This window comes from Bos javanicus, chromosome 6 (genome assembly GCF_032452875.1).
Source record: "Bos javanicus breed banteng chromosome 6, ARS-OSU_banteng_1.0, whole genome shotgun sequence".
NCBI classification, from domain to species: Eukaryota; Metazoa; Chordata; class Mammalia; order Artiodactyla; family Bovidae; genus Bos; species Bos javanicus.
The window spans coordinates 68,088,399-68,114,685 of record NC_083873.1 but is presented as its reverse complement, the minus strand read 5'-3'; the positions used below and the strand labels follow the sequence as shown (position 1 = coordinate 68,114,685).

Here is a 26,287-nt window from a genome sequence, read left to right as displayed (position 1 = left end):
CTCAAAAATATACAAACAACTCCTGCAGCTCAATTCCAAAAAAATAAGTGACCCAATCAAAAAATGGGCCAAAGAACTAAATAGACATTTCTCCAAAGAAGACATACAGATGGCTAACAAACACATGAAAAGATGCTCAACATCACTCATTATCAGAGAAATGCAAATCAAAACCACAATGAGGTACCATCTCACGCCAGTCAGAATGGCTGCTATCAAAAAGTCTACAAACAATAAATATTGGAGAGGGTGTGGAGAAAAAGGAACCCTCTTACACTGTTGATGGGAATGCAAACTAGTACAGCCACTATGGAGAACAGTGTGGAGATTCCTTAAAAAACTGGAAATAGAACCGGCATTCAGTTCAGTTCAGTTCAGTCGCTCAGTCGTGTCCGACTCTTTGCGACCCCATGAATCGCAGCACGCCAGGCCTCCCTGTCCATCACCAACTCCCGGAGTTCACCCAGACTCATGCCCATCGAGTCAGTGATGCCATCCAGCCATCTCATCCTCTGTCGTCCCCTTCTCCTCCTGCCCCCAATCCCTCCCAGCATCAGAGTCTTTTCCAATGAGTCAACTCTTCTCATGAGGTGGCCAAAGTCCTGGAGTTTCAGCTTTAGCATCATTCCTTCCAAAGAAATCCCAGGGCTGATCTCCTTCAGAATGGACTGGTTGGATCTCCTTTCAGTCCAAAGGACTCTCAAGAGTCTTCTCCAACACCACAGTTCAAAGGCACCAATTCTTCGGCACTCAACTTTCTTCACAGTCCAACTCTCACATCTATACATGACCACTGGAAAAACCATAGCCTTGTCTAGATGGACCTTGCTTTTCAATATGCTATCTAGGTTGGTCATAATTTTCCTTCCAAGGAGTAAGCGTCTTTTAATTTCATGGCTGCAGTCACCATCTGCAGTGATTTTGGAGCCCCCCAAAATAAAGTCTGACACTGTTTCCACTGTTTCCCCATCTATTTCCCATGAAGTGATGGGACCAGATGCCATGATCTTCGTTTTCTGAATGTTGAGTTTTAAGCCAACTTTTTCACTCTCCTCTTTCACCTTCATCAAGAGGCTTTTTAGTTCCTCTTCACTTTCTGCCATACAACCCAGCAATCCCACTGCTGGGCATACACGCAGAGGAAACCAGAATTGAAAGAGACACATGTACCCCAATGTTCATCGCAACACTGTTTACAATAGCCAGGACATGGAAGCAACCTAGATGTCCATCGGCAGACAAATGGATAAGAAAGCTGTGGTACATATACACAATGGAATATTACACAGCTATTAAAAAGAATGCATTTGAATCAGTTCTAATGAGGTGGATGAAACTGGAGCCTATTATACAGAGCGAAGTAAGTCAGAAAGAAAAATATCAATATAGTATATTAACACATATATGTGGAATTTAGAAAGATGGGAATGATGACCCTATATGAGAGACAGCAAAAGAGACACAGATGTAAAGAACAGACTTTTGGACTCTGTGGGATAAGGCGAGAGTGGGATGATTTGAGAGAATAGCATTGAAACATGTACATTATCATATGCTAAATAGATCATCAGTCCAGGTTTGATACATGAGAAAGGGTTCTCAGGGCTGGTGCACTGAGATGACCCTGAGGGATGGGATGGGGAGGGAGGTGGGAGGGGGGTTCTGGATGGGGAACGCATGTACACCCATGGCTGATTCATGTGAATGTATGGCAAAACCCACGACAATATTGTAAAGAAAGTAGCCTCCAATTAAAATAATTTTTTTTAAAAAGTAGGCAAAGGACCTAAAAAGACATTTCACAAAAGAACACATACATGAAAAAATACAACATCCCTAATCATTAGAAAAATACAAACCAAAAACCACAATAAGGTGTAACTTCCATCTGTTAGAATAGCTATTTTCAAAAGACAAGTTTTGGATGCAGAGAAAGGGGAACACATATACACTGTTGGTAGGAATGTAAATTGGTACAGCCATTATGGAATATCGTATGGATATCCCTCAAAAAATTAAAAATTGAAACCACCTGTTTTCAACAGAAAAAAAATGCACAACATGAGAGTCGTAAGTAAAGTTTATTTGGGCACAAAATGAAGACTATAGCCCAGAAGACAGCATTTCAGATAGCTCTGAGAAACTGCTCAAAAGAGGTAGATGAGAGGTCAGTATTATATACGATTTTAGTGTAGGGGGTTATATGCAGTAAAACGTACATTTTGGTAAGGGCTTGCTGCTAGTCATGAAGAGCAGAGGTCATCATTAATGATTTTAGTGCTTTTCTAGACATGAGGAGGTACAAGAATTGGGCTCATAAAATTGTCTCCTGAAAATATCTAACCATCTGAAGGTTTGTTCTGCTGTTTTTTCCCAGAGAACACATTCCTGATCTCCATCCCGAACTCCTTTCAGGGTGTGCTGAAGATTAGCAGTACAGCAGTTTGTGGCTTAATCCCTGCAGAGGAAGATTGCTTTGGGACCCTATGGACTGTAGCCTGCCAGGCTCCCCTGTCCATGGGATTTCCCAGGCAAGAATACTGGGATGGGTTGCCCTTTCCTTCTCTAGAGGACCTTCCCAATCCAAGGATCAAACCCACATCTCCTTCAGTGGTAGAGGCAGATGGCAAGGGCCAATTTTTAGTTGGCACTATGATCCAGAAGTACAACTTCTCAGTATATTTCCAAAGGAAATGAAATTGAGTCTTGAAGAAATATCTGCATGCCCATGTTCCCTGCAGCATTACTTACAATAGCCAAGATATAGAATCAACCTAAGTGTCCATCAATGGATGAATGAATAAAGAAAATGTGGTGTATATATACACAGAGGAATATCATTAGGCTTTAGAAAAGAAGGAAATCCTATCTTTTGTGACAACAGGGATGAACCTAGAGGACATTATGTTAAGGAAAATAAACAAGGCACAGAAAGACAAATGCTGCATGATCTCACCTATATGTGGAATCTAAAAAAGTCAAACTTAGAAGCAGAGAGTAGAATGGTGGTTGCCAGGGAGTGGGGGGTAGAGAAAATGAGGTGATGTTTGTAAAAGGGTACAAAGCTTCAAATCTGCAGGTTGGATAAATAAATTATGGAGATCTAATGCATAGCATGGGCTTCCCTGGTGGCTCAGTTGTAAAGAATCCACCTGCAATGCAGGAGGCTGAGGTTTGATCCCTGGGTCAGGAAGACGCCCTGGAGAAGGAAATGGCAACCCACTCCAGTATTCTTGAGGTTGTAGAAGAGTCAGAGACCACTTAGCAATTCAACAACAACAAATATATAGCATCATGACTATAAGTAACAATTGTATACTTGAAATCTGGTCAAGCAACATGTTCTCATCAACACACACAGAAATAGTAATTATGTGAAGCAATGGGTATGTTGAGTTGACTAAGGTTATCACTTCACAATGTATCCATATATCAAAACATCATCATACACTGTAAATATTTATAATTTTTATTTGTCAATTACACCTTAATAAAGCTAGTGGGTGAGGGTAGGAGATTAAAACACTGGTATCCATTCAGCAGCTTCCCCAAGATTCCTGAAGGTGCAAGTCATTCAGTTGTGTCCTACTCCTTGTGACCCTATGGACTTCAGCCCACTAGGCGCCTCTGTCCATGGAATTCTCCAGGCCAGAATACTGGAGTGGGTAGCCATTCCTTTCTTGAGGGGATCTTCCAAATTCAGGGATCGAACCCAGGTCTTCGACGTTGCAGGTGGATTCTTTACTGACTGAGCCACCAGGGAAGTCCCACCAACAAAGGTAGTTGTTGTTGTTCAGTGTCTAAGTTGTGTCCCACTCTTTGCAACCCCGTGGGACTGCAGCACACCAGACCCCTATTCACTATGATAGAGTGAATGATAGAGTTTGTTCAAATTCATATCCATTAAGCCAGTGATGCTATCTAACCATCTCATACTCTGCCTCCCCTTCTCCTTTTGCCTTCAGTCTTTACCAGTATCAGGATCTTTTTCAAGCAGTTGCCTCTTTGCATCAGGTGGCCAAAATATTGGAACTTCAGATTCAGCAACAGTCCTTCTAATGAATATTCAATGTTGATTTGATTTCCTTGCTGTACAATCAAAGGCAGAGCACCCACTAAAGCAGCCGGGGGTGCTCCAGATTCCTGCCTCAACACTCAGCCAGCATCCATTCCACTGATCAATGCTTGTCCTTAAAATAGTTGACTGTTACCCCATGCTAAGGGGAATAAATAAGATTACACATTTCCAGAGTTAGATTCCTCATCTGAAATTGAGTGGCCAGAGACTGGCAGGCTCCCACTGCCTAGAGGACATAGCCAAGCTCCTCCTAGAACCCTGCCCTGTCCCAGGTAAACTCCCTGTTGGTTGAGGCCAAGGACATTTCACTATTCCTTCTGTTTCTTGCCTAGAACCCGGGCTCCCTCCTAGAAGCATGAGGCCTCCTGGTCCAGTGATCCCCAAGCAGCCACTGAGGATCAGTGTCCAACTATGATGAGGTTTTACCAGCCTGCTGAGACATGAGTGAAGCAAGAGACACACCCATATACAATGGGGTTTGTTCTGTTTTGAAGAGGAGAACAATGGTTTCTTTAATTTTTTTCATTTTTAACTGTTATGAAATACATAACATATAAAATTTTCCATCTTTAGCATTTTTAAGTCTACAGTTCAGTAGTATCAAGTATACTCGCGTTATTATGCAGAATTTTTTCAATGTGCAAAACTGCCACTCTGTACCTATCAAATAATAACTCCCATATCCCCCTCTCCTTCATCCCTGGCAACCACCATTCTATTTTCTCTAAAAGTTTGATAACTCTAGGTCCCTAATATAAGTGGAATCATACAGTATTTGTCTTTTTGTGACTGGCTTATTTCACTTAGCATAATGTCCTCAAGTTTCATTTATGTGGTTGCATATGTCAGAATTTCATTCTTTCTTGATTTGTACATTATTTGGCATCTATATACCACTTTTTGTTCATCCATTGATCTGCCAGTGAACAGTTTGGTTGCTTCCACCTTTTGGCTATTGTGAATAGTGCTGCTATGAATATGGGTGTACAAATATTTCTTCAAGACCTTGCTTTCAATTTTTACAGGTATATATATATCCAAAAGTAGAAGAGTTGGAGCATATGAAAATTTTAATTTTTTAAATTGTTTTCTAGAACACCACTTTACATTTGCACCAACAGGGAACATGGGTTACAATATCTCCACATTCTTACCTACACTTGTTATTTTCATTTCATTTCAAGAATGGGTGTGATCATATAGGGTGTGAAGAGAAATTTTTATTTCATCATCTTTTATTCTAGGATTGTGTCTTTTTTTTTTTTTTACTCTTTTAAAGATTAAAATCACCTTTAATCAAATGGCAGCAATCATAGATGGTATTTTTTTTTAAAACAAACAGACAAATGTGTTCCCATTTGAAATATTTATACAATAAATATTCCTCTTTTGGTCCAGAATAGCCAATAAAGTTTAGTATAAAAGACAAACTATGCTACTCTCTGCCACTATAATTATAAACAATTCCCAATCTAGGGAATATAAAGAGCATGTACTAATTTGCTCAGCTTGTCCTGTTTTGAAGTACCCTGGCGTTGTTTCAGTATCGGGTACATCTATACTCCACATATTTGAACACATTTTAGCAGGCTTTTTTTCCATATTTTAAAAAATTGTTTTACAGTATAGTTTATCACAGGCCATTGTTCCCCATGCTATATATTAGTACCCTGTTGTTTATTCATTTTAAAAGAAGGTATTCTTTTTAATATCCTTACATGGAAAAATTTTAAATTGACATTACTATGTTAATTCCAGCCATTTTTAAAAGAAAAACTTCTGATCAAAACATCCAAGTCTAGAAACTATTGGGCAGAAAGAACAATAAATGCACTAATACTTGCTTAGGGTAAGAAGATGATGGGTTTAAAATACAAAAAAGAAAGAAAGAAAATATGTGGATTGTAGAACATATGCAATAGAGACAGAATAATATTGCTTAGCTGGAAGCCAGTCCTATTCCTGCTAAGCTAGGAGGGGGAGCAGATGGTAATGGGGTAGGGCCCAGCCTCCCCACCCCATTTCGGGAAGACTGTGAGTTGAGAATGGATGCAACAGAAACAGGATGATCTGTCCAACTGGCCACCACTGATATTCTTCATTTCATATTCCTCTTTAGTTTTTTTCCCCATTAAATTACTTGTGGAAAACTGTACTCTTTATGTGGCTGGTAACTACACTGGAATTTATTTCACATCCCAGGAACTAAAGGAAAACTGCAGGTGTGTTTAGAAAGGCTATGCTACACAGAGCCACCTTCATACACAGCAAAAAGTCTAGAAAAACGAATCTAGTGCACACTGATCAGCTTTACAAGACCTCAGGTATTATCCTATTGTAGACTTAAACTATCTAAATTTCTGTACCTTGCCATAATTTTTAGCACCAAAGAGAGAGAGAAAGAAAGAGATGATTGATTTTGTATGGCAGAATTTATAAGGGATAATATCACATCATTGCCCAGAATATCAACTCAGCTAATATAAATGAGATGAAGCCTGATATCAGAGGCTGGGTTTTTTTAACCAATAAGAACATGAAGAGATGAATCGCTGTGTCTGTTTAAAGGTTGTTATCTTGAAGGCTATAAATGTATTTTAATGATTTCTGAAATACATTCTTTTGAATGATTCCCCGGGCAGTAAATTGCCATGCATTCGGAATGGATGTGATTTCTGGAAATAACTAGAAGTGATTCAGAGCCACATCTGGTGAAGATGATTGGAATCACACAGGGAAATGCTAGTTTCGTTTAAAAAGGAGATACGGTTACAAAATAATATAGCTGGTTTGTAAACCTTTGTGAAGACAATTCCAAAAGAATTCTGGAAATGTGTGGAGCAATGAAAAAACATTATCGGTAAAAGTGTAGGTGCCCAGCTTGACTGCTCTGTAGAAAAACCAAGTTAAAACTTTGCCATGAATATCTGGGGGGAAAAAAACAAAAATTTTGCTTTCCAAGGATACTGCCTAACTACTGTTCATGGAACGCCAGACACATGCTGGCAACACAGGCCATGTCTTGGCCTACACTTCTGTTTTCTTTGGCTTGCAGAGTATTTTTAAACTCTGAATATTTAAATTGGGATATTAAATTTTTTTAATTAATTGCAAAATTTTATTTAATGTTGTAGTTGATTGACAATGTTGTATGATTTTCAAGTGTACAGCAAAGTGATTCAGTTATACACATGTCTATTCTTTTTCAGATTCTTTTCCCAGTTAGGTTATTATAGAATATTTAAATACAGTTCCCTGTGCTATACAGTAGGACCTTGTTGATTATCTGTTTTATACATGGTAGTGTGTACATGTTAATCCCAAACTCCTAATTTATCCCTCTCCCTCTCTAAACCTTTCTCCTTTGGTAACCATAAGTTTGTTTTCTAAGTCTGTGAGTCTGTTTCTATTATATAAATAAGTTCATTTGATCATTTTCTGAAAGTTTTTAAAATCTCAGTTTCTGACTAATCATGGGAAATCAGCAGAGTTGTGCTATCATTACCAGGCATGTTCTGGCATCAGACTGCTTGTGTCTGAAGCTCAGCTCAGCCACTTTCCTGCTTGTTTGGACCTCAAATTATTTAACCTCTCTGTGCCTCAGGACTCGAAGCAACTCATGTTATCATCTTCATCTGAAAAATAGGGATAGTAACAGTAGCTCCATGTAGGGTTACTGTGAGCTTAAAATGAGATCATCTATCTGCCTCCATAAATGTAAGCTATTCCCTGGGAACACCATACCCTCTTTTCTGCAGTGCCTGCCTGTTCATACGGAGCAAACATTCTCCAGTTCACACAGTTCCCGTGAGGTCCACTTCATCCACTCCAGTAACTCCCTGGCCCTTGTGGCCACCTGCAGTTTGCAACCTCTGCCTTAGAAACATGGATCTGGCCAAGCAGCCACGTTTCAAGATAAAGAAAGAACTACCTCCCAATCACAAAGTCAGCTAATGGCTGTACTGGCCAGCCATCTGCCAGTCCATGGCCACTTCTGATGCTCCTCAGTCCTGTAATCCTGGTTCTCACCGAGTCCTCCAGTGAGTTACAGGTAGCCCACAAAACTGCTCAAAGGCCATGTAGGCTTGCAGAGTAAATTGGATTTTTTCTTTCACTTGTTAACTGATATTCTTCCTAGGTTAGGAGAAACAACTTAGACTTGCCAATAAAAAATATTTATATCTTTCCCAAATCTAAATTGTCTCCTTTCTGAATAAAATTTTAATCTGTTGAAAAGTAAGGGAACTGTCTGGACTGGTTTGAGCAGCCTCACCAGGACGAATTCATCTCTGATTTTTATCTCCTTTCTTTCCCTCTCTGGTCAGTGTCTGGGTACATGAGGAACACACTCTGTTTTGGGGGCTTTGGGGAGAAAGTATTCTCAAATTAGGCTTTGCAAGGGGACTCCCCTGGTGGTCCAGTGGCTGAGATTCTGCGCTCCCAATGGTGGGGACCCAGATTCGATTCCTGGTCAGGGAAACAGATCCCACATGCAGCAACTAAGACTTGGTGCAGTCAAATAATTAAATGCTAAATAAATAAATAAATAAAAGACTAGGCTTTGCGGAAGGTGTCACTGGACAGCCCAGTGGCTGCACCTCTTATTGTCATTTTCTTGCTGTTCCTCACCTGCCAGACCCTTCCCAGGCTCTCATAAACACTAAGGTTGGCCTGCACTTCTAGCCCTAAAGCCCTCCATCAAGGGCCACCTGGCCACATAGTCTGCTTTAGGGCAAGATCCCCAGAAGAAAACCTTAACCACCCTCCACACTTGCTGCCTGATCCTGGGGTCCCTAGAAAATAGATCCTGTGGTCAAATTTAAAAGCCAGTGTATTATTAGCAGGGAGACCTGCGTGTGCGTGCTAAGTCACTTCAGTCATGTCCGACTCTTTGCGACCCTATAGACCATAGCCTGCGAGGCTCCTCTGTCCATGGGATTCTCCAGGCATGAATACTGGAGTGGGTTGTCATTCCCTCCTCCAGGGGATCTTCCCAACCCAGAGACCAAACCTGCATCTTTTGTCTCCTGCATTGACAGGCAGGTTCTTTACCACTAGCCACCTGGGAAGCCTAGGGGGTTCTGCGGATGGGGAACAATCCCTAGGAAGCCAGAGTGAGAGGAAAAGGTCACCGAACAAGGACAAGGGAATACAAATACAAGATGATGTTCAAGGACACATAGCTGACTGCCCAAGGTTGTGGATGTCTCTAGAATTGCTGCCTGGATACTGGAGTCATTAAATAGTCAAGAATGGGGGAGGAAGGGGAGAGGAGGAAGGGCAAGGAATGCATTTGTGGGCTCCTTCCATTTCCTGTCTCCCTGTTCCAACTTTACCCCACAAATCAAAACTTTCCTGCACGTCTGGGTTGCATTCCCCAGACCCGCTGTGCAGCACTCAGAGAAGCCAAACCCCTGTGAAAGCATGCTGTGCCTGAACTTGAAAATGGCGGGGCTCTGGCTTCAGCTGTAATGGCTTCCATGGGACCCACATTTCACCGTTAGAGGGTGAGGTCCATAGCAGGCCCAGGGCAGTTGCTCACTCGGGCCACACATTGCTGGCCCAGGCTGGCTACCACGAGAGAAGAGCTGCAGAGGGTGGACAAGGCCCAGCATGGCTGGCCGCAGCCCCATGACTGGGCCCAGGGGTGGGTGGCCAAGGCAGTCCAGGGAGGCACGTAGGTTAGGTCCAGTGCATCCCCTTCTGGGCCCTTGTCAGCCTGGTCTGAGCCATACCACAGCCTACAGACAGCAGCTAACTTCCAGCCCCTACCTCCTGGACTTGCTGCATGGCTGAGGTGCCTGGGCTCTGGCAGCCCCAGGTGTGTGGGAGGCAGTAGGATCTGAGGGACCTCCTCCCAGAGTCTTCACTGATGCCCTCAGCATTCCCTGGTCTTATCCCTAAGTTCCTCCTTCCTCATCTCATTCTTCCCCTCCTGTTTCCTCTCTTATCACTGCCTACAATCCCTCAGGGCCAGAGGGGCAGTTCTGACCTTTCAGTTCCACTATTTCACATCCTCCTGCTCAACAGCAGGCCCGTGGCCTAGGCCTGGTTCCGTGGAAGAACCCTCTGGGCGGGGCCTCCAGGACTGGTTCCTGGCCTTGTTGGGAGAGGTGATCCACCATGCAGGTGCTGGCACGTTCCCACTGGGAGTGCCAGGAGCCCCAGCTCTCAGCCCCTTTCCCAGGCCACGTCTCAGGGCTGTGTGTGCAAGGAGCGGCCTGAGGGACAGGGCAGCCTCTCCCTGAAGATAAAGAGCAGGTGATCCTGAAGCTCAGTGTTCCTTGGTCATGACCCCAGTCATGGTCACCACTCTGTCCCCAGCCTTTCTATGAGCACCTGGTAAGTTCCAGTGAAGAACGTGTGGGCATGCTAAGTTGCGTCAGCCATGTCCGACTCTTTGCGACTACATGGACCGTACATAGCCTGCCAGGCTCTTCTGTCCTTGGGATTCTCCAGGCCAAAATACTAGAGTGGGTTGCCATGCCCTCCTCCAGAGGATCTTCCCAACCCAAGAATCGAACACACATCTCTCGTGTCTCCTGAATTGTCAGGTGGATTCTTTATCACTAGCGCCACCCAGAAAGCCCCAGAGAACCTGCTGCTGCTGCTGGTGCTGCAGCTGCTAAGTCGCTTCAGTCGTGGCTGACTCTGGGTGACGCCATGGACAGCAGCCCACCAGGTTCTTCTGTCCATGGGATTCTCCAGGCAAGAATACTGGAGTGGGTTGACATTTCCTTCTCCAAAAGAACCTGCAAATTGGTGCAAATTCTGTAGCTCCAAGGAGTTTTGTATTTTTATTCTAGTAACATTTAGCCCTTAGCAATTCATTAAAAACCGTAGTTGAATTCTTACCAACTTGTATCTAAAAGCATCTGCCCTGGTCAAGAAAGGGCTCACAGCCCATTCCTTCTTGGAGATGCCTGTTTTACCTTAGATTTTTTCTCTCTCTCTCTCTTTTTTTTAGCCAAGCAGCTTGTGGGATCTTAGTTCCCCAACTAAGGATTGAACCCAGGCCACGGCAGTGAAGTGTGGACCTAATCACTGGACCACAGGGAATTCCTTAGATTTCAAGTCAGTTGGTTGACACAACCTCAACTCTCTGACAGATTCAAGAGAAATGAATATGCAGATTTTCTGCCCGAACATCATATATTTGATTAAGATCTAAAACACTAGAGAAAAAGATATGATAAGCCAACTGAATAACATGACTCAGTAGTAAATGGAGAAATTGGAGAACAAACCTTCAAACAGCAAGAGAAAACCCTTGTTTTTGTTTTCTTAAAACCCATATTAACTCTTGTATATTAAGCTGTTAAGAAAATTCTAGCATCTGTAGAGTTTCACAGTTCAGCTTGAATTGAGCTGGGAATGAGTGAGTGATGTGGATGATGTTTTCATTAGAATCCTCTCTGCATTATATAACTTATAACCATGCTCATTTATCATTTGAAAATATTTTAAAGTTAGAGAAGGAACACATTTTACTAGTAAGTCATGAGCAATAAGCAAAGCATCCCAGCCACATGTTGTTGATTGCTGCTACGATCTGGGGACACAACATGAAAACAATAGAACTGAAATGTGTCTCATTGAGAACACTGGAATCATTTCTTCTCCAAGAAACAGAAATTAGAAGTCTGGGAAGGGCTGGCTCCTTGTAAACTTGGCCTTTCTATGCCAATTCTTAACCTATTTGATGACTAAAAATATTTGAATTGTTTGTGGCACCAAGTAGGCATTTAAAGGAATCTATAAAATTAGTATTCATATAATTAAGCTGTATGAGATGAGACAGGCTAGCAGGTCTCACACATTGAGATTGCTGCCCGGACAAGCAGAAACACCGCAACGGTTACCATTCACACTGGCTTCAGTCAGACTTCATCCCAGCGAACCCTTTGCCATCTGCTGACACCCAACAGTTACCTGGGCTGGAATCAGAGTTCCCAGACAGCCTGGCACCCCTAAACAATCCGAGCCGTGTCAGGGTTGACTTATCTTCTCTGAAGTCACTTTCTTTAATCAACCATTTCCAGAAACACATTTACAGAATGAAACAAGTCATAAATACATATGTGTAATAGCTGGTAGTATATTCCTTGGACATGTAGTTGCTTAGAACTTAATCTGAAGAAGGAACTAGCTTTCAGTCACTATAAAATTAAGTCAGATTAAGCCAAAATGTGAAACTTTGGAAATGCAGAATGTTCTTAACAGCTTAAAGGAGGTGGTAGAGTGTCAAAATCTGGATTTCTGGTTCCCACATTGACCCAGTTGCTCATCAGTTCAGTTCAGTTCAGTCGCGTCTGACTCTTTGCAACCCCACGAACTGCAGTGTGCCAGGACTCCCTGTCCATCACCAACTCCCTGAGTCCATCCTAACCCATGTCCATTGTGTTGGTGATGCCATCCAACCATCTCATCTGCCGTTGTCCCCTTCTCCTCCTGCCCTCAATCTTTCCCAGCATCAGGGTCTTTTCAAATGAGTCAGTTCTTCGTATCAGGTGGCCAAAGTATTGGAGTTTCAGCTTCATCATCGGTCCTTCCAATGAACACCCAGGACTGATCTCCTTTAGGATGGATGGTTGGATCTCTTTGCAGTCCAAGGGACTCTCAAGAGTCTTCTCCAACACCACAGTTTCTCATCAGAGAGACAAAAACCAAATTCATAGAATTTCATGTATTTTCAAATAAAGAGATAAATAAAAACCAAGAAGCCCTGACCAAAAAACAAACAAAAAACTGAATGGTGTCCCAGAGGAAAGTCTGATGTTACAAAATGATGTGTGCTGTGCTTAGTCGTTGGGTCATGACCAACTCATTGCGACCCCATGGACTAGAGCCCACCAGGGTCCTCTGTCCATGGGGATTCTCCAGGTTAAGAATACTGGAGTGAGTTGACATGCTGTTCTCCAGGGGAATCGTCCCAACCCAGAGATCAAACCCAGTTCTCCCTCATTGCAGGTGGATTCTTCACAGTCTCTAATCTCCCCTTTTCCTGAAGAATTAGGATTGGAAACAGATGGGGTCCTGAGCAGAACAGGCTTAAAGAGAGAGCTTCTATTGCTTCTAGAAACAGGTAGTTACTCGCTGTCACAGCGAAGCTCTCCTAAGGTCAGAACTTTCTAGCAGCCTCCCCTAATTCTAAGCCTCCCCCTCGACTAGGCAGGAGGAAGAATTTTCTATTGTAAAGCTGCCAAAGGAAGGGCTTTTCAGGCAGATGAGTTTCTAACCACAGCAATGGAGAAAACAAAAATATTTTCTTTGGGTGGGAAAAACATTCTACCAGAACATTTAAAAAAAAAAATTGTATTCCTTCCGTCACATTACTGAGATGTGTGCAAGACCAGTTTGTAAAGTTGCTAATTAGCCTGGAACAGCTGTGTGGACAGACGTTAGGAGTTTGAGCCCTGTGGCCAGACTGCCTGGGTTCACATCTTGCCTCTTTACTCCCACACTGTGGCAAATTGCTACACCAGTCTGTGCCTCTGATATTTTCATCTGTGTAATTAGAAAAAGGTTATCGTGAGGATAAAATAAGTTATTGCTTGCAAAGTGGGCCCAGGTCATAAAAAGAGCTCAGCAGGTATTATGTATAATTATTTTTTAAAAAAATTTATTTATTTATTCTATTTTTTTTTGGCTGCTCTGGGTCTTCGTTGCTGCACGTGGGCTTTCTCTAGTCATGGCGAGCAAGGGCTACTCTTCGTTGGGGTTCACAGACTTCTCATTGTGGTGACTTCTCTTTTTGCAGAGCCTGGGCTCTAGGGCTTCAGTAGTTGCGGTGCATGGGCTCAGCAGTTGCAGCTCGCAGGCTCGGGAGCACTGGCTCATTAGCTGTGGTGCACTGGCTTAGTTGCTCTGCGGCATGTGGGATCCTCCAGACCAGGGATCAAACCTGTGTCCCTTGCATTGCAAGGTGGATTCTTAACCACTGGACCACCAGGGAAGCCCCACGTACAATTACTTTGGTGGCAAATTTTACATGCCTCGATTGCTTGTGATCCATGACTACCTGTTAGCAGAGGAGGAGAGTTCCCATTGGATATTTGTTAACCTGAGGCTTCTTCAAAGCCCTTGTCCCATAAAGGATTTTCTTTAATTGTCTTCTCATCCTTGAGATTCCTGGCAGCCCCACAGCTCAGCTGTGACAGCCGAGGGATCTATTTGGATTCTTCACATACCACATACATTGCACCCACTTGCCTGATTCTTGAGTTGTGTTGGGGTTTATACATTCATAGGATGAATTACTGCTGCCTTTCAGAAAAAGAAACCAGGGCAGTATTTGTATGGCAGTGCAAAAATTTCACAACTTCAGTAAAGTGGACAATTTCTATGCTTTCATGTTAATATAAATTCTTTTACTGAAGTAGAATATATATAACTAAAAGGGGTATAAATATTGGAGAGCTCCAGAAGCAATTCCAAAGTGAAAAAACCTGTACAACCATCATTCTAAGACAAACAAGTCACTACCAGAAACTTAGAACTTCATCCCCGCCCCCCACCTACTCTGGTTCCAAATGACGACTCTTCTTTTCCTCAGAGGAAACCTCGCTTCTAACCGTGCAGATTAGTTTTCCTGGTTTTGAACCTTATGTAAAGGGAATTACAGAGAATGAACTGCATCTTATTTCTTTCATTTGGTAGTAGAACTGTAATAATCACACAGCACTGCACGTAGGGGTGGTTTGCTTCCATTTCAATATCATTTGGCACACAGACACGAGCATTTCTGATGAGTTATACCTAGGGGGAAAATGATGAATCACAGGGATTATGTATGTTCAAATTTAGTTTGTATGTTCAAATGACAAATGATTTTCCATGGTATGGGTAGCAAAGTGTACTCACACCAGCCATGGATAAGAGTTTCAGTCATTCAATCTCCTCACTAAACTGGGGATAGTCAGACATTTTATTTTTCATTGTAGCCCCTCTAGGGGTTCTAATTTATATTTCTCAGATGACTAAGTGTATGGATCATCTGACACTTAATTCATGAATATCAGATGCTTTTGTTAAATATTTTTTCAACTATTGAGATTATACAATTGTAAATACAGTAGATTGCATTGACTGATTTTCAAAAGTTTAACTTTTCACTCTTGGAATAAATCCAGTTTGATCATCTTTATCAACTTCAATTTAATATTTTGTTTAAGATTTTGCACATATGACACAAAAGAAACTGATCTAAAGGATTCTTTCTTGTAAAGTCCTTAGGTTACACTGGCATTATAAAGCAATATTTAAAATGTTAATGTTACCTCTTCCTCAAATGTTGAGATGAATTCACTGATGGGGTTCTCCAGGCTTGAAGTTTTGCCTCATTTTGTTTTGTAGGAAGGTTTTTCTGTTGAGAAACAGATGAATCAGCATCCCAAATGCCTATTTCTTTTCCTCTTCCTGTTATTATCCCCCTTCTCAAGAGTAATCCCCAACCTGACTTCTGAGACAATTATTTAGTTTTGCTGTTGGTACCTTATTGGAATCTTGTTAAGCAAATCTGAAATTTGTTTTTTGAACCAGTAGGGTCACACAGAGTCAGACAGGATTGAAGTGACTTAGCATGGTTACTTTTGGTATTGTTTCACATACACCTGAAAAAATGCCTATTCTGAAGCTGTTGAAAGCTGTGTGCTATGTAAGTCAATGAAGTTTGACCATTTTGCTCTTCAAATGTTGAATATCCTTAATGTCTATTTATCTGCTTATTCTATCAGTGAAAGATGTGATAAAATCTCTATGTGGATCTGTCTCATCTTCTTTTTGGTTCTGTCCCTTTTTGTTATATTTTATTGATATAATAAATTGAATATATAATAGATTGATAAAACAAGTTGAATAGATTGAATATATCAATAGATAGATATAACAAACTGATAGATTGAAGATTTTACTGTTTTGAAATATCTCTCCTTACGTCAGTAATATCAAAGTAGATTTCAAGGCAATGGATATTACTAAAGATAAGAAGGGATATTTCATAATAGTAAAATATCCAGTCCATCAATCTAGCATGAGCTGCTAAATGTACTGCAAAACTGCTGGGAACATATTCTTTTGATTTACAGTTATCTGAAGGTGTCTTTATTTTGCTTTTATTCTTAAAGGATATTTTCAATGGAGTAAATATTCTGGGTTAACAAATTTATTTTTCACTTTGGCACATTGAAAGTATGGTCCGTCTTCTCAGTTTCATTATGTTTGATGAGAAGTGGTGGTTCTCGAAATGGCTGTAGCCATTGTTATTGCCACTGAGGCTCTTGTTGCCAAAGAAATGTATTCCTTTTTACCCTTACTGCCTTTGCAAACTTTTCCTTATCTTTTTTTAATAGCAGTATAGTTGACTTACAATGTGTGTTAGTTTCTGGTATATAGCAAAATGATTCAGTCATATACATATATTTGTTTTTAACTTGTTGATAATATTTTACTGTTGTTACTTATAGGTCTGGCCATTTTTAAAGACTTTCTGTTTTGTTTTGTTTTGTTTTGTTTTTGTCAGAAGTTCTACTTGTATGTACTTAAGTCTTGTTCCTTTATATTCATCCTGCTTGGGTGTTTGTAGGACTCTAATTGGGGCTTGTCTTCTTTCATTACTTTTTGGAAATTATTGAACATTACAGTCTATGGGGGTCACGAAAGAGTCGGACATGATTTAATGACCAAAAAAAACACATTTCTTTAAATACTGCTGCTTCTACTTTCTATTTTCCCAAGACTCAAATTATGTGTATTTTACAGCTTTTCACTGTGCCATACATCTCTTGACTTGTCTTCATATTTTCTACATTTTAAAATTTCTCTGTGCTTTCATCTGGATTTTCTCTGACATATCTTCTCAACACTAATTCTGTCTACATAGTGTTTAATCTTCAGTTAAATCCAATCCACTGAGTTAATTTCATCTAAGTGGGTTTTCCAGTTCCAGAATTTTCATTTTGTTTCTTTTTTATAGTTTCCAGTTCTCTGCTGAATTTCCTTACAAATATTCATTTAATTTAAATTCCATGTCAGATAATCCTAATATCTGAATCACTTATGAGTCTTTTTCCTACTGATGTTCCCCCTTCAAAAAATCTTGTTCTTTTTATAGGCCTGGTTTTTATTTTAATGATTGCTAACACTGCGAACAAGAAATTATAGATATCACATGAGGTTCTGTATGATAGTTTTTAATAAAGGAAAGCTTATGTCAAGGCTTCAATAGTCTTATGCTGCTGCTGCTGCTAAGTTGCTTCAGTCATGTCCGACTCTGTGCGACTCCATAGACAGCAGCCCACCAGGCTCCCCTGTTTCTGGGATTCTCCAGGCAAGAACCCTGGAGTGGGTTGCCATTTCCTTCTCCAGTGCATGAAAGTGAAAAGTGAAAGTGAAGTCGCTCAGTCATGGCCAACTCTCATGACCCCATGGGCGGTAGCCTACCAGGCTCCTCCATCCATGGGATTTTCCAGGCAAGAGTACTGGAGTGGGTTGCCATTGCCTTCTCCCAATAGTCTTATAGATATCCAAAAATAGACATCAAAAAGCTGAGCAAAGACCTGGGGAAATGGGTTATGGACCTGAAACTGGGGACCAAGCTGTCCCATCCATCTCTCAAGGAACTGCATGTCCCATATCTGCTTCTTGCTCCTGCTCTTTGCTAATCAGCTTTTATTTCTGATTTATTAGCATGTTGTTGTTGTTGTTGTTGTTCAGTCGCTCAGTCGTATTCGACTCTTTGTGACCCCGTGGACTGCAGCATGCCAGGCTTCCCTGTCCTTCACCATCTCCTGGAGTCTGCTCAAACTTATGTCCATTGAGTCAGTGATGCCATCCAATATAAACAATGTAAAATGTCAACCTACCCCAAATCTTCATGACATTATAGATCTCATACTCACCTATACCTTCCTGACTGACTCAGTATATCTTAGTTCAAATTTCTAAGGAAGAGGATATTAAAGACTTAGCCAAGTCTGTGGCTGATTGGCACCTGCTGGAACAGGTGGAGAGGTATGAACTCACATGTTCCAAAAAGGCAGCAAGATCAAGCTTAGAAGTAAGTCTCAGCAGGGACTTGCCTGGCAGTTCAGTGGTTAAGAATGTGCCTTCCAATGCAGGGGACGTGGGTTCAATCTTCAGTCAGAGAACTAAGATGCCACATGCCATGGGGCAACTAATCCCATGTGCCCTCGCGCCACAATAAAAGATCCCACATGCCACAAACAAGACCTCAGGCAGCAAATAAATAAATAAAATTTAAAAAGAAGTCTCAGTAGAAACCAAAGATACTCATATCTAGTGTGAAAACATTAAGGTCAGCATCACTAGATTTTGCGTTATTTTCTTCATTTGGGCTTCCCAGGTGGTTCTAGTGCTAAAGAATCTGCCTGCCAATGCAGGAGAAATGAGATATAGGTTCAATCCCTGGGTCAGGAAGGTCCCCTGGAGGAGGGCATGGCAATCCACTCCAGTATTCTTGCCTGGAGAACCCTACGGACAAAGCAGCTTGGCGGGCTACAGTCCACAGGGTGGCAAAGAGTTGGACACAACTGAAGCGACTTAGCATGCATGCACACATTTAATCTGTTAGCTTCTCTGAAGATAAATTACATCTCTGCTTTTAATTTGAATTTTTCTATGAGTGAATAGAATTTGACTTCATATATGTATCCCTCGTGGATGACACATTTTTCCAGAGAGAATTTACTTCTGGTTTTGTCAGGCTGTTAGAGGCTATTACCTTAATTTCATGAGGGACTGAATTGATTTGGAACAGAGTTTTAGTCCTGTGAGTATTGGTCTATTTCTAGATCATCGTTATTCATAGACAGCCTTGACTCTCACAGATTCTCAGGGTCCTAACCTTAGATCTGGTGACCAGAACCCATCCTCCTTGGCATACTCTGAACTCTGGGAATTTTGTCATCCCCCCTCCCCATGAGACCTTCAAAAGATCTGAGCCCCTCAGCCTCTGCTTTCACTTTCATACTTGAAAACTGCCTGGAGGGAAAAAGATGAGCCTTGAATACCAGGCTCATTTCTCTTGGCTTCTTTCTTCTTCTAGATCTTTGCCTAACAAATGTTCACTTCCTTAGTAGCTTTTCAATTCCTTCAAATAGATTTTTAATATTTTGCCTAACTTATCTAGTTATTCTTAGGTTGCAGGAGGTTGTCCCAGACAACTTAGCCACTGCAGAAAGCCAAACTTTGTATGTCATCCATGTACTTCCCAACAATGTTATCATTTTAGAATAAGAATTGGTCTTATTCCTGGGATCTTTGGTCACTCCATATTATGGAAGATCTTATATCTAACTTTTATATTAATTGTCTCACCTGATGCTTTTTCTCAACAGCTTTCTGAAAATATAAGCCCATTTGGCACATTTTCTGCTCTTGCCCCTTGTCTCAAAGAGAGATCCCAAGCTCAGGGTGAGCAACCTGTGAATATGGAACAGTGTTATCTAAGCCTCATCCAGCTAGGATGTGGCAAGTGGGATAATGATGACAATGCTTCTTTCTCTGCTTCTTAAATGTGTTGTTGTGCCTATGACAATGTCATAGTCCTGGGGTCAGGCCACGAGATCCATTCTTCCATTTCCTTCCACTGACCATCAGTTCTATTTCTAGATCTCTCCCCACTGGAGTGATCGTCTCCTACTGAGAGTCTTGGTCTTCTACATGCCCTTCCTCCAGGACATCCTTCAACATCTCCTGTATGCCAGGCAGGAATCTAGCCCGGGAGCTGGACAGTGGAGCACCCCTGGGTGAGTCCTCTTTACCTAAGTGGTCATTAATTGTCCTCTACCTTAGTATATCTCATTCTCTGCCTTGGAAAATTTGACCTCCTCTGATGCTTGTTCCAAACTAGTAAGGAGTCATCTAGTATTCCTGGTATTGTGATTCTGAGGCACAGCCTACCCCCTTGTCCCACTTTTCCTTTTTATTCCACCAGCTGATCCTCTCCAGTGCCCCCAAATAATCTCACAGATGCCATCCTCCATTGTGCCTGCAGCTCAAAAGCCATAGAAAGCCCTGGCTGATTACATCACTCCAGGAACTTATGAAGTTTCTCATGCTTGCTGCAGTCTTACCCTGCCACCTTCTTATCAGTCAGTTTAGTCGCTCAGTCATGTCTGATTCTTTGCCACCCCATGGACTGCAGCACAACAGGCCTCCATGTCCATCACCAACTCCCAGAGCTTACTCAAACTCATGTCCATCGAATTGGTGATGCCATGCAACCACCTCATCCTCTATAATCCCCTTCTATTCCTGCCTTCAATCTTGCCCAGAATCAGGGTCTTTTCCAATGAGTCAGTTTTTCACATCACGTGGCCAAAGTATTGGAGTTTCAGCTTCAGCATCAGTCCTTCCAATGAATATTCAGGACTGATTTCCTTTAGGATGGACTGGTTGGCTCTCCTTGCAGTCCAAGGGACTCTCAAGAGTCTTCTCCAACACCACAGTTCAAAAGCATCAGTTCAGTGTTTAGCTTTATTTATGGTCCAGCTCTCACATCCATACGTGACTACTGGAAAAACCATAGCTTTGACTAGACGGACCTTTGTTGGCAAAGTAATGTCTCTGCTTTTTAATACACTGTCTAGGTTTGTCATAGTTTTTCTTCCAAGAAGTAAGCGTCTTTTAGTTTCATGGCTGCAGTCACCATCTGCAGTGATTTTGCAGCCCAAGAAAATGAAGTCTATCACTGTTTCCATTGTTTCTCCATCTATTTGCCATGCAAGGAGATCCAACCAGTTCATTCTGAAGGAAATCAGCCCTGGGATTTGTTTGGAAGGAATGATGCTAAAGTGGAAACTCCAGTACTTTGGCCACCTCATGCGAAGAGTTGACTCATTGGAAAAGACTCTAATGCTGGGAGGGATTGGGGGCAAGAGGAGAAGGGGACGACAGAGGATGAGATGGCTGGATGGCATCACTGACTCGATGGACATGAGTCTGGGTGAACTCTGGGAGTTGGTGATGGACAGGGAGGCCTGGTGTGCTGTGATTCATGGGGTTGCAAAGAGTCGGACATGACTGAGTGACTGATCTGATCTGATCTGATCTGATCTGATGGGACTGGATGCCATGATCTTAGTTTTTTGAATGTTTGAGTTTTAAGCCAGCTTTTTCATTCTCCTCTTTCACTTTCATCAAGAGGCTCTTTAGTTCTTCTTCGCTTTTTGCCCTAAGGGTGGTGCCATCTGCGTATGAGGTTATTGATATTTCTCCCAGCAATCTTGATTGCAGCTTGTGCTTCACTCAGCCTAGCATTTTGCATGATGTACTTTACATAAAGTTAAATAAGCTGGGTGACGATATATAGCCTTGACATACTCCTTTTCCAATTTGGAACCAGTCTTATACCTCAAGTATAACCTTCTTATACTTGAGGTCATTCCACCCCAGTCTAGTTACTATTACACAGGGACGGGGAATGGCAACTCAGCTCAGCTATGGAAACTTCCCACTTTGTTTTTTTATCATCCCTTCACCTGGAAAACAATGCAAAGTATATGCAAGCCTTTGGAGATGTACGATAGTTCAAGCTAGGGGAACTGGGTTTGTTGGCTCTCCCTTATTTCTCAAAAGGCATGTCCAGAGACGGGTGGTCTCAGCAGTCTGCAAAGAGAGAGGAGTTTCCTAGGTCAGAGGAGGCTGACTTCCAAATCTTACTGCTTTTCATATCAGTCGGGGGCTGGAGCCTGCCAGCCATGTCATCTAGACTGAATGTCCTAGATCCATCACTTCTTGCTGTGCCAGTTACACAGCCTGCTGTTGCTGCTGCTAAGTCGCTTCAGTCGTGTCTGACTCTGTGAGACCTCATAGATGGCAGCCCACCAGGCTCCCCCCGTCCCTGGGATTCTCCAGGCAAGAATACCGGAGTGGGTTGCCATTTCCTTCTCCAATGCATGAAAGTGAAGTCACTCAGTTGTGTCTGACTCCTAGTGACCCCATGGACTGCAGCCTACCAGGCTCCTCTGTCCATGGGATTTTCCAGGCAAGAGTACTGGAGTGGGGTGCCATTGCCTTCTCTTGTTACACAGCCTAGTCTCATTTTTACTTTTCATTTCTCTCAGGGCAATGAGACCTATTTCTTAATCATCTGTTCTCATTCTGTCCAGAGGCTCTTTCAAACTTTCATTTCTCTACCTCTTCTCTCCCTCTCATTAGAAATCTGTGAATCGGGGAGGAGCCAAGATGGTGGAGGAGTAGGATGGAGAGAACACTTTCTCCCCCACAAATTCATCAAAAGAGCATTTAAAAGCCAAGTAAATTCCACAAAACAACTTCTGAATGTCGGCAGAGGACATCAGGCACCCAGAAAAGCAACCCAAGTCTTCGAAAGAAGGTAGGAAAAAATATAAAAGACAAAAAAAGAGACAAAAGAGGGAGGGACAGAGTTCCGTCCCGGGAAGGGAGTCTTAAAAAGAGAGAAGTTTCCAAACATCAGGAAACCTTCTCACTGCCGAATCTGTGCCGAGCTTTGGAAGCACAGAGGGCAACATAACAAGGAGAAAAAATAAATAAACAATTAAAACTCGCAGATTGCGAGCCCTACGGTAACTCCCGCAGCGGAGAAGCAGCGCAGACGCCTGCACACGCCATTAGCAAGCGGGGGCTGGGCAGGGAGGCGCGGCGCGGGCTGCATCACATAGAGTAAGGACCTGGCCTGAATATTCGAGCGCTATCTGAGCAAAATAATCTGGGTTAGCAAACCAGACTGTGGGATATCTATCACGCGAAAAGCCAGCCCTAACCTAAGACACCGCCAGGCCCGAGCACCGAACAAAGGACTGAACAGAGATAGCCTGCTGCAGACCTTCCCCCTCCGGTGACATGCAGCCAGAGCCAGAAGGGGGCAATCGCAGCCCCAGAGAGACATTATCTATACAACTGTAAGCAGGCTTCTTTGCTAACTAAAACTTCTTGGGGGTCTGGATGGTCAACATCTCCCTGAGAAGGTGCGCCGGTTGTACACCTAGGTAACCGATCGGCGGGGAGGCGATAAGTCACAGCAATCGCGCTCGCGAAACACCTTATCACCTGAGCTGCTTGGACCTGGGAAGGGCACAAAACGCAGGCCCAACCGAGTCTGTGCCTCTGAGGACTACCCGAGTGCCTGAACCTGAGTGGCTTGGACCTGGGAGGTGCAGGCAGCCCAGGGCCGACCACGGATGGTTCCCAGTGGAACAACCTAGAGTCTGAGCAGTGTGGGCAGGAAGGCTTCACGTGCCGTGAGCGGGGGCAGACCCAGTGTGGCTGAGGCACTGCAAGCACACGCCAGTGTTACTTATTTGCAGCATCCCTCCCTCCCTCCCCACAGCGCGACTGAACAAGTGAGCCTAAAAGAAAAAAAAAAAAAAAAGAGTGTCCTCCACCGTCCCCTTTGTGTCAGGGCAGAAACCAGACACTGAAGAGTCCAGCAAACAGAAGAAGCTATAACAGAGGGAACCACCTTGGAAGCTACAGGCAATAGATTAAAACCCTGTGGTTACTACTGACTACATAGGAAGGGGCCTATAGATCTTGAGAAATAGAAGTCGGACCAAGGAACTAGCCAAAAATGAGCTGAACCCACAATACTCACAACAAAACCAGAGAAAGTCCTCGATATATTTTTACTATTTTTACGATCATTCTTTCTTTCTTTTTTTTAATTTTTTAAAAAAATTTTAAGTCCTCTATTATTCCTTTAATTTTCACTTTTATAACCTATTACTATGCAAAAAAAAAGACCCTATTTTTTTTTCTTCAGCAAACTTCACATATATATTTTTAATAATTTTTTGACCTTGTTTTTTTTTTTTTCCCTTCTTTTCTTTAACATTGTATTTTTGAAATTCCAAACTCTACTCTAGATTTTTAAGTTTAGCTTTTTGGTATTTGTTATCAATTTTGTACCTATAGTTTTTTTATAATTTCTGTGACTTTTTTTTTCTCTGTTTCTTTCTATTCTTCTTTTATATAACATTGTATATCTGAAATTCCAAACTCTACTCTAGATTTTTAATTTATGCTTTTTGGTATTTGATATCAATTTTGTACCTGTATTTTCTTTATAATTTTTGCAACATTGTTTGTTTTTGTTTTTCCTTTCTCTTTCTTTTTCTTCTTCTTTTTTTTTAACATTGTACTTTTGAAATTCCAAACTCTACTCTAGATTTTTAACTTTTGCTTTTTGGTATTAGTTATCAATTTTGTACCTATATTTTCTTTATAATTTTCGCAACCTTGTTTTTGTTTGTTTGTTTTTTCTTTCTTTTCCTTCTTCTTTTCTTTAACATCGTATTTTTAAAATTCCAAACTCTACTCTAGATTTTTAATTTTTGCTTTTATGTATTTGTTACCAATTTTGTACCTTTAAGAACCCAATCTTCAGTACCCATTTTTCACTAGGGAACGAGATTACTGGCTTAACTGCTCTCTCTCCCTTTGGACTCTCCTTTTTCTCCACCAGGTCGCCTGTGTCTCCTCCCTAACTCCTCTCTACTCTACCCAACTCTGTGAATTTCTGTGTGTTCCAGATGGTGGAGAACACTTAGGGAACTGATTACTGGCTGGATCTGTCTCCCTCCTTTTCATTCCCCCCTTTATCCTTCTGGCCACCTCTGTCTCCTTCCTCTGTCTTCTCTTCTCTGTATAACTCCATGAACATCTCTGAGCGGTCCAGGTGTGGAGTGCACATAAGGAAGTGATTATTGGCTAGCCCACTCTCTCCACTATTGATTCCACCTCATCTCATTCGGGTCACCTCTAACTCCCTCCTCCCTCTTCTCTTCTCCATGTAACGCTGTGAACCTCTCTGGGTGACCCTCATGGTAGATAAACTTTTCATCTTTAACGTAGATGTTTTATCAATGGTGCTGTATAGAAGGAGAAGTTTTGAAACTACTGTAAAAATAAGACCAATAACTGGAAGCAGGAGGCTTAAATCCAAACCCTGACTCCAGGGAATTCCTGACTCCAAGGAACATTAATTGACAGGAGCTCATCAAACGCCTCCATACCGACACTGAAACGAAGCACCACAGAAGGGCCAACAAGTTCCAGGGCAAGACATACCAAGCAAATTCTCCAGCAACACAGGAACACAGCCCTGAGCTCCAAGATACAGGCTGCCCAAAGTCACCCCCAAACCATAGACATCTCATAACTCATTACTGGACACTTCATTGCACTCCAGAGAGAAGAAATACAGCTCCACCCACCAGAACACCAACACAAGCTTCCATAACCAGGAAACCTTGACAAGCCACCTGTACAAACCCACACACAGAGAGGAAACGCCACAATAAAGAGAACTCCACAAACTGCCAGAATACAGAAAGGACACCCCAAAATCAGCAATTTAAACAAGATGAAGAGACAGAGGAATACCCAGCAGGTAAAGGAACAGGATAAATGCCCACCAAACCAAACAAAAGAGGAAGAGATAGGGAATCTACCTGATAAAGAATTCAGAATAATGATAGTGAAATTGATCCAAAATCTTGAAATCAAAATGGAATCACAGATAAATAGCCTGGAGACAAGGATTGAGAAGATGCAAGAAAGGTTTAACAAGGACCTAGAAGAAATAAAAAAGAGTCAATATATAATGAATAATGCAATAAATGAAATTAAAAACACTCTGGAGGCAACAAATAGTAGAATAACAGAGGCAGAAGATAGGATTAGTGAATTGGAAGATAGAATGGCAGAAATAAATGAATCAGAGAGGATAAAAGAAAAATGAATTAAAAGAAATGAGGACAATCTCAGAGACCTCCAGGACAATATTAAATGCTACAACATTCGAATCATAGGAGTCCCAGAAGAAGAAGACAAAAAGAAAGACCATGAGAAAACACTTGAGGAGATAATAGTTGAAAACTTCCCTAAAATGGGAAAAGAAATATTCACCCAAGTCCAAGAAACCCAGAGAGTCCCAAACAGGATAAACCCAAGGCAAAACACCCCAAGACACATATTAATCAAATTAACAAAGATCAAACACAAAGAACAAATATTAAAAGCAGCAAGGGAAAAACAACAAATAACACACAAGGGACTTCCCATAAGGATAACAGCTGATCTTTCAATAGAAACTCTTCAAGCCAGGAGGGAGTGGCAAGACATACTTAAAATGATGAAAGAAAATAACCTACAGCCCAGATTATTGTAAGCAGCAAGGATCTCATTCAAGTATGAAGGAGAAAT

The 26,287-nt window shown here is 41.9% G+C and overlaps 1 long non-coding RNA gene across 1 annotated transcript; it reads right to left on the bottom strand.

Moving 5' to 3' along the window:
- Nucleotides 1-5,130: 5,130 nt before the first annotated feature.
- Nucleotides 5,131-25,417, bottom strand: LOC133249533 (uncharacterized). The gene is made up of 2 exons (XR_009736998.1): nt 15,358-25,417; nt 5,131-14,836 (listed from the first exon to the last, which is right to left on the bottom strand). It is a non-coding gene; the product is annotated as an uncharacterized LOC133249533 (long non-coding RNA).
- Between the last annotated feature and the right edge of the window lie 870 nt (nt 25,418-26,287).